The 7,099-nt window shown below is 33.6% G+C and overlaps 1 pseudogene; it reads left to right on the top strand.

The window, feature by feature from the left end:
• The first annotated feature begins 1,884 nt into the window (after window positions 1–1,884).
• Window positions 1,885–2,552, top strand: LOC143665318 (programmed cell death protein 10 pseudogene; annotated as a pseudogene).
• The last annotated feature ends 4,547 nt before the right edge of the window (window positions 2,553–7,099 follow it).

Here is a 7,099-nt window from a genome sequence, read left to right as displayed (position 1 = left end):
CAGATGATGTCGTGTTTGCTATGTGCCCTTCCAGATAAAAGAAGGACCCTGACTGTGTTCACCATATGCCTTTCCAGATGAGAGAGAAACCCTGAACTTCCTTGGCCTTCTTAAACCAAGATATCTTTCCCTGGATGCCTTTGATTGGACATTTCTATAGACTTCAGTGGACATTTTCTTGGCCTTAGAACTGTAAACTAGCAACTTATTAAATTCCCCTTTTAAAAAGCCATTCTTTTTCTGGTATACTGCATTCCAGCAGCTATTAACTAGAAAAAAGGGAAATAAGAAATCAATTACAAAAAGAAATTAGGGAGATTAGTAAATATGTGCAAAAACAGCAGTGTGCTAAATAATCAATCGATCAAAGAATATAACCACAGGAAAAAATAGAACATATACTGAGAAGAATAAAAATGAAATTACAAGATAGTAAAACACTGGGGATGAAACTAAAGATATACTTAGAGGAAAATTAGTAACTACAAAACCTATATTTAAAAAGATCTCAAATCAATAACCCAACCTTCCACCTTAAGACACTGAAAAAAAGAGAAAACTAAACCCCGAACACACGGAGGGAAGGAAGGAAACAATAAAGATTAGAGCAGAAATTGATGAGTAAATAATAGAGAAAATCATTGAAAGTGTAAACTGAGTCTTTGAAAACATCAACAAAATTGACAAAACCTAACCTAGACAAACCAAGCAAAAAGGAGAAAAACTCTTATTAAAATCAGCAAAAGAAGAGGGGACATTATGATCAACCTTACATAAGTAAACAGAAGTATAAGGGAATGCTGTGAACAAGCTAGCTGCCAGCAAATTGGGTTACATACGTGAAAGGAGCAATTCCCATAAAAACTTACCAAAACTCACTCAAGAACAAATAGAAAATCTGAATTAGACCTATAGTAAGAAATGAGATTCAATTAGCAGTCAAAATACTACCTACAAAGGAAAAACATGCTATATGGCTTCACTTGTGACTTCTACCCAAACTTTAGAAAAAATTAATAACTATTCTTCACAAGCCATTCCAAAAATTAGAAGCGAAGGGGAAAATCCCCAACTCATTCTATGATTCTAATACCCTGAACCAAAACCTGACATCTCACAAAAAAAGAAATCTCTTACGAATACAGATGCCAAAATCCTCAACAAAATGCTAGCAAACTAAGTCCAGCACTATATTAAAGGGGATACTACAAGATGACCAAGTGGGATTTATCCCAGGAGTACAAGGTGCTTTCACTTCCAGAAATCTATTAATGTAATACACCCATCAGTAGAATAAAGGGCAAAAATATATGATCATCTCCATAAATGTAGAAAAGGCATTTGACAAGATCCAACATGACTTCATGATAAAAACATTCAAAGTGAAAATAAAAAAAGAACTTCTTTATCTTCATGAAGGGCATCTATGAAAATCCTACCAGTAAAATTTAACTTAATCATGAAATGTATTCTCCTAACTTCAGGAACAAGACAAAAAGTCCACTATCACCACTTCTTTTCAACACTGTATTGTAAGTTCGAGCCAGACAGTAAAGCTAGGAAATAAAATATAAAATGTAAAAATTAGAAAAGAAGAAGTAATTCTGCCTCTCTTTGCCAAAAACATGATCCTGGTACTAGAATATCCTAAAGAATTCACTTAAAAAAACTATTAAAACTAATACAAGTTCAGCAAAGTTGTACTATACAAAAATAACATATAAGAATGAATTGTAGAAAAGGTGGAAAGTAGAATTGCTTCCCCAGTTGCTGGTCAGTATATGTACTGTGCCCTATTTTATCACAAAAAGGGGAAGGAATACTACGTTAATGAGCATTCCTCTGCATTTCAGCACTCCTTTTTCTTCTTTAGTTGTCTTTTGAATGAGGATGACAATGGAAGAGACAAAGAATGAAATGGGGACCACTTCCATAGAGGGGTTTCTTTGACACTCTACACAGTCATGTATCCTGTGTTTAATGATATAGAAAGAGTAAATCTGTCTGTGGCTCAGACACCGAGAGAGGCTTTCATCAAGATTGAAAAAGAAAATCTGGGTCCCACACGAAACATCATTATGAAAATCTTAGAGGGAAAAAAGTATAGAAGTTAGCTTCAAAGAGTTTCTCCTTCCTATGGCAGACGATGATGCAAAACAACATATGATTGAAGGACCAGAGCCAGAATTCCAGGACCCAAATGAAAAGGCATCAGCACTTAAATTCTCAGTAAGATCCCAGAAGAGATAAAAAAAAAAAAAAAAAAAAAGACAGAGTAAGTTTCTGCAGACAATCATAAATATAGCAAATATAGTTAGTGCAATAAAAAGAATTTTTTGATACAGTGAATAATGTCTTCAAGAAATATCAATACCAGAACTGCAGGGCACTTGAACACCAAAAAAAAAGAATCTGTAAAGTATTCCTAAAGTTTCAGTGATACTCTGAAAACCTATTTTAAAAATGGCAAGGCAATAAATGTGCTTGTAAATGCCAACCGAGTAATTCATCAAACCAACTTGATACTTCAGACCTTCAAAACTGTGGCCTGAAAGTTGTATATGTTAGAGATGTACTTCTCCATGGCAGTATTGAATTGCCTTTATAAATTTTAAAGTCTGACTATATAAACTATCAATCCTTCTTGAAGGGGCTTAATTAACAATGTTGAATGAGATTATTGCCATCTTACTCTATATTTTTGTAAAATGTAGCTTAATCAACTTGCACTGAAGATTTTGCATAACTTTTGCTGATATTCTCTTAAGAATTATAAGACAAAAGAATTTATGCTTTAATGTGCTATTATATAATATTCCTTAAAAGAATTATAAATATTGGTGTTAGTTTCTGACATTTTAACTTGACAATGACATGCTGCAAGATAATGTCTTTAACAATATTTGGTGGCAAATATTCAATAAATAGTTTACATCTGTTAAAAAAATGAATTGTATTTCATTAGACTTTGCTAAATGATCCAAATATGAACTTAAGAAAATCATTCTATTTACAATAACATTGAGAAAATAAACTGTTTATGAATAAACTTAACAAAAGCAATGCAAAATTTATATTCTGAAATACACAAAATATTATTTAAAGAAATTAGATTAAATAAGACCTAAATAAATCCAGAAGAATAAATATTGTCAAGATGGAAATACACCCCCTTACTGTTCTACAATTTCAACATAATCCTTATCAAAACCCCAATTTGTTTCTTTGCAGGAATTGACAAGCTAATTGCAAAATTCATGATGAACTTCAAGGAACCCAAATACTCAAAACAATCTTGAAAAGCAATAAAACACTGGCTTTTATAGCTACAGTATTGAAATTACTGTGCTACTGGTATGAGGACAGACACATAGATCAATGGAAAAATCCAGAAATAAACCATTGCCTAATTGATTTTCAAGGATGTCCAGGTAACTTAAAGAATTAAAGAATATTTTTTTAACAAATAGCACTGGGACAACTGGATATCTATATGTGAAACAATGAATTTGGACCTGTACTTCATACCATATATAAAAATATCCAAAAACTCAAAATGGATCAAAGAATTAAATATAAGAGCTAAAATGATAAAACTCTTAGAATAAAACATACATATAAATCTTCCTGTCCTTGGAATAGGAAATGTTTTCCTAGATGACACTCAAAGCACAAACAAAAACAAGAAAAAACATAATTGGACTTTCCATCAAATTAAAATCTTCTATGCTTCAATGGGAAACATTGTGAAAAGACAGCCCGCAGAATGGGAGAAACATTTGCAAATCACATATTTGGTAAGGGGTTCTATCCAGAATATATAAAGAACTATTTCAACTTAATAATATACCGCTGAAAGGAATGTAAACGGTGCAGCCACTTTGGAAAAGAGTTTGGCAGTTTCTCAAATGGTTAAACATAGAGTTACTATGTGACCCAACAGTTCCATTCTTAGGAATACACAAGAGAAATGAAAATTCAAACATAAACTTGTATATAAATATTCCTAGCAGCATTGTTCATGATAATTAAAAAATGGGAATAATTCAAATGTCCACCAAGTTATGAATGGGTAAATAATATGCAGTATATCCATACAATGGAATATTACTTAGCCCTAAAAAGGATGGTGTACTGAAACCTGCTACAACATAGATGAACCTTGAAAACATACTAAATGAAATAATCCAGTTACAGAAGACATATTATATTCTACCATTTATATGAAATGTCCAAAAAATTCAAAACAATAGAGGCAGAAAGATTAGTACTTGCCTAGGCTGTGAGAGGAAGTTTAGAGGGGAACAGGAAGAGGGAGAAAGGAGAATGAATGCCAGTGGGTACAGGGTTTATTTGGGGGATGATGAAAATATTCCTAAACTAATTGTAGTGATGGTTGAACAAGTCTGTGAATATATTAAATTGTACACATTAAGTATGTGAATTGTCTCAATAAAGTTAATATAAAAAATTCTAGTTATAACAATCTTGTTATTGCATAAAGTATATTTCATCTGTTACTGTTTACATTTAGACTCTTTTTAAAGACTGAAAAGATACATAACAATTAACAAACTAACAATGTTTATTTTCAAGTGGTAGGATTTTTCTTTATTCTTCCTGTGCCAGTTTGAAGCTATAATGTACCCCAGAAAAGGCATGCTCTTTATCTTCATTCAATAGTGCAGGGTGGGACATTTTTTTATTGTTTCCATGGAGATGTGACCCACCCAATTGTCAGTGGTAACTGTCTTTTTTTTTGCATGGGCAGGCACTGGGAATCAAATCCGAATCTCCGGCATGGCAAGTGAGAACTCTGCCAGTGAGCCACCGTGGCCTGCTCTGGTGTTAATTGTTGATTAGACAGTTTTTCTGGAGATGGGTCTCCACCCATTCTAGGTGGATGTGCTTACTGGAGCCCCTTCAGAGGGAAAAATTTTGGAAAAATGTCGGAGCCAACAGAGCTGAAAGAGTCCACATGGCCACAGATCTTTAGAGATTCAGAAGCAGGACACCCCCAGGGAATCCTTATGAAACAAGAAGCCAGGAGAGAAAGCTAGCAGATGCTGCCATGTGCCTTTGGCACATTTCTTTTAAAAAAGTATAAATATCTCCCCCGGCTCATCATTTCTTTCCAAAACCCCAGGTGTAAATGGTCTTTCACATTACTTCTTACTTAAGAGTGTATTTATTTTGTATTTAAAAAGCACAATATTCATTTTTTAAAAACTGCATTTGTTGCTATCAAAGTTGTCATCATTGTTGATTTAGATGTTTTTCTTATGAACTTATGTTTTCATATCATAGAAAATGAGGCGAATTTATAGATGGAGTCATGCAGCAAAGTGAATCCAGGGTACAAAATGAATGTACTACTGGTAAATCACATTGACTGTCTCTACAAACTATCCTATAAAGGCTCTCCTCCACATCTTACCATCACAGACCTTTATCCCAACTGGTTCTCTTTTTTATTTTGTCTTGTTTCCATTCTAAGTGAGACAGACAATGAATTCAGAACAAATACATATACAAACTCACAGAAACATGAAAACACTCATGTACACTATCACAACTATTGTTGTGTTAACAACAGTAGGGTAGCCCTTAAAAAGACTGTAATTTATTTGGCATAGAAAAAATCAATACTTTACTTTCAGGAAGTGGGAATGATAACTTACTAAGCCTATAAATAAATAGTTAAGAAAAGAGCATTTAGAACCAAGTATACTGGGTCAAAGGTCAGGCTTTGTAACATCTTAGTTTTGTAATATTGAGTTAATATTTTAAACTCCCTAATTTCCACTGTCTTAACCTGTGAAATTATAGTACTCAACTATCTCCTACAGTTGGGAAAATTAGGTGAGCTTGTCCATCTAACATACATTTTAAGTATTAGTCAATATTAATTAGCTATTAATTTTTGCATCTTTGTATTCCCAGAACAGAAAATTGGGTATGATATATTGCCCGTTATTGTGGCTGAATGACACAGCCCAAGCTTGCTACTTCTCATGGGATAGGTGCCAATGTAACATTAATCTTGACCATCACAGTAAAAATAATAATACTACAATGATTATCATCTGTTGCATGATATCTATGTGCCAAGCACAATACTAAGTGTTTTACATGAATTATCTTCTTAACCATCTCTCATGGTCAGGTTCATGTGTCAGCTTGGCCAGATAGTGGTGCCCTGTCACCTGGTTGGGCAAGCACTGGTCTGTCTGTTGCTATAAGGACATTTTATGGACTTAAATCATGGTTATGTCAGCTGCATCCACAGCTGATTGAGTTTGTAATCAGTTAAAGGGAGCTCTTCTGCAATGAGTGATATTTCATCTAATCACCAGATGACTTTTCAGGAGGGTTTAGTAGAGACAGTCACTCTTCTTTCTGCTTCATCTGGTGAACCTCTCCTGTGGAGTTCATTCAGACTTTTCATCAGACTTATTAGCTTGTGCCTGCCTTACAGACCTTGGATTTTATATTCCCATGGCTACAGTAGACACTTTTATAAATTTTATGTCTATGGATAGCTCCTGCTGATTCTGTTTCTCTAAAGAACCCTAGCTAATACACCATCACAAGGTTTTTATTAAGTAGTTACCCTTATATTTTGAAATTCTAGGTCACAAAAAAGGTAACAGAGTTTTAGATTTATTTTTAAAATAAACATTTATCTGCATGTGTCAAGCTGGGTAATCCTAAAATATACTAAACTATTCTCTACAATGAATCGTACTTTATCACACAATACAAATTCAAGTACCTGTATTATAAACTTCTCATAAAGATAAACAAAACCATACTTCTCTCATTGAGAAAAGTCAAGGAACTTTGGAGGAACTGTTAACTGATTTAACAATAAAAGGACAGGAATTATTATCCCACCAAAGTTAAATCCTTGATGGGAATTTACTGTGTCTATACACAGGAAGGAAAAAGAAAATCTAAGTATTTGTTATTGTCCTCCAGTGTCAGCCAATGTTATTTGAAAGCTTCTCATTGCAGTATAAAGGCAGAATCCACAGACATGGTCACTACACTTGAGCATGTTAGAACACCGTATGTATAGGGACTCTTGAATAGGGCA

The sequence above is a fragment of the Tamandua tetradactyla genome, chromosome 21 (genome assembly GCF_023851605.1).
Source record: "Tamandua tetradactyla isolate mTamTet1 chromosome 21, mTamTet1.pri, whole genome shotgun sequence".
NCBI lineage: Eukaryota > Metazoa > Chordata > Mammalia > Pilosa > Myrmecophagidae > Tamandua > Tamandua tetradactyla.
This window is presented reverse-complemented; position numbering and strand designations above follow the sequence as displayed.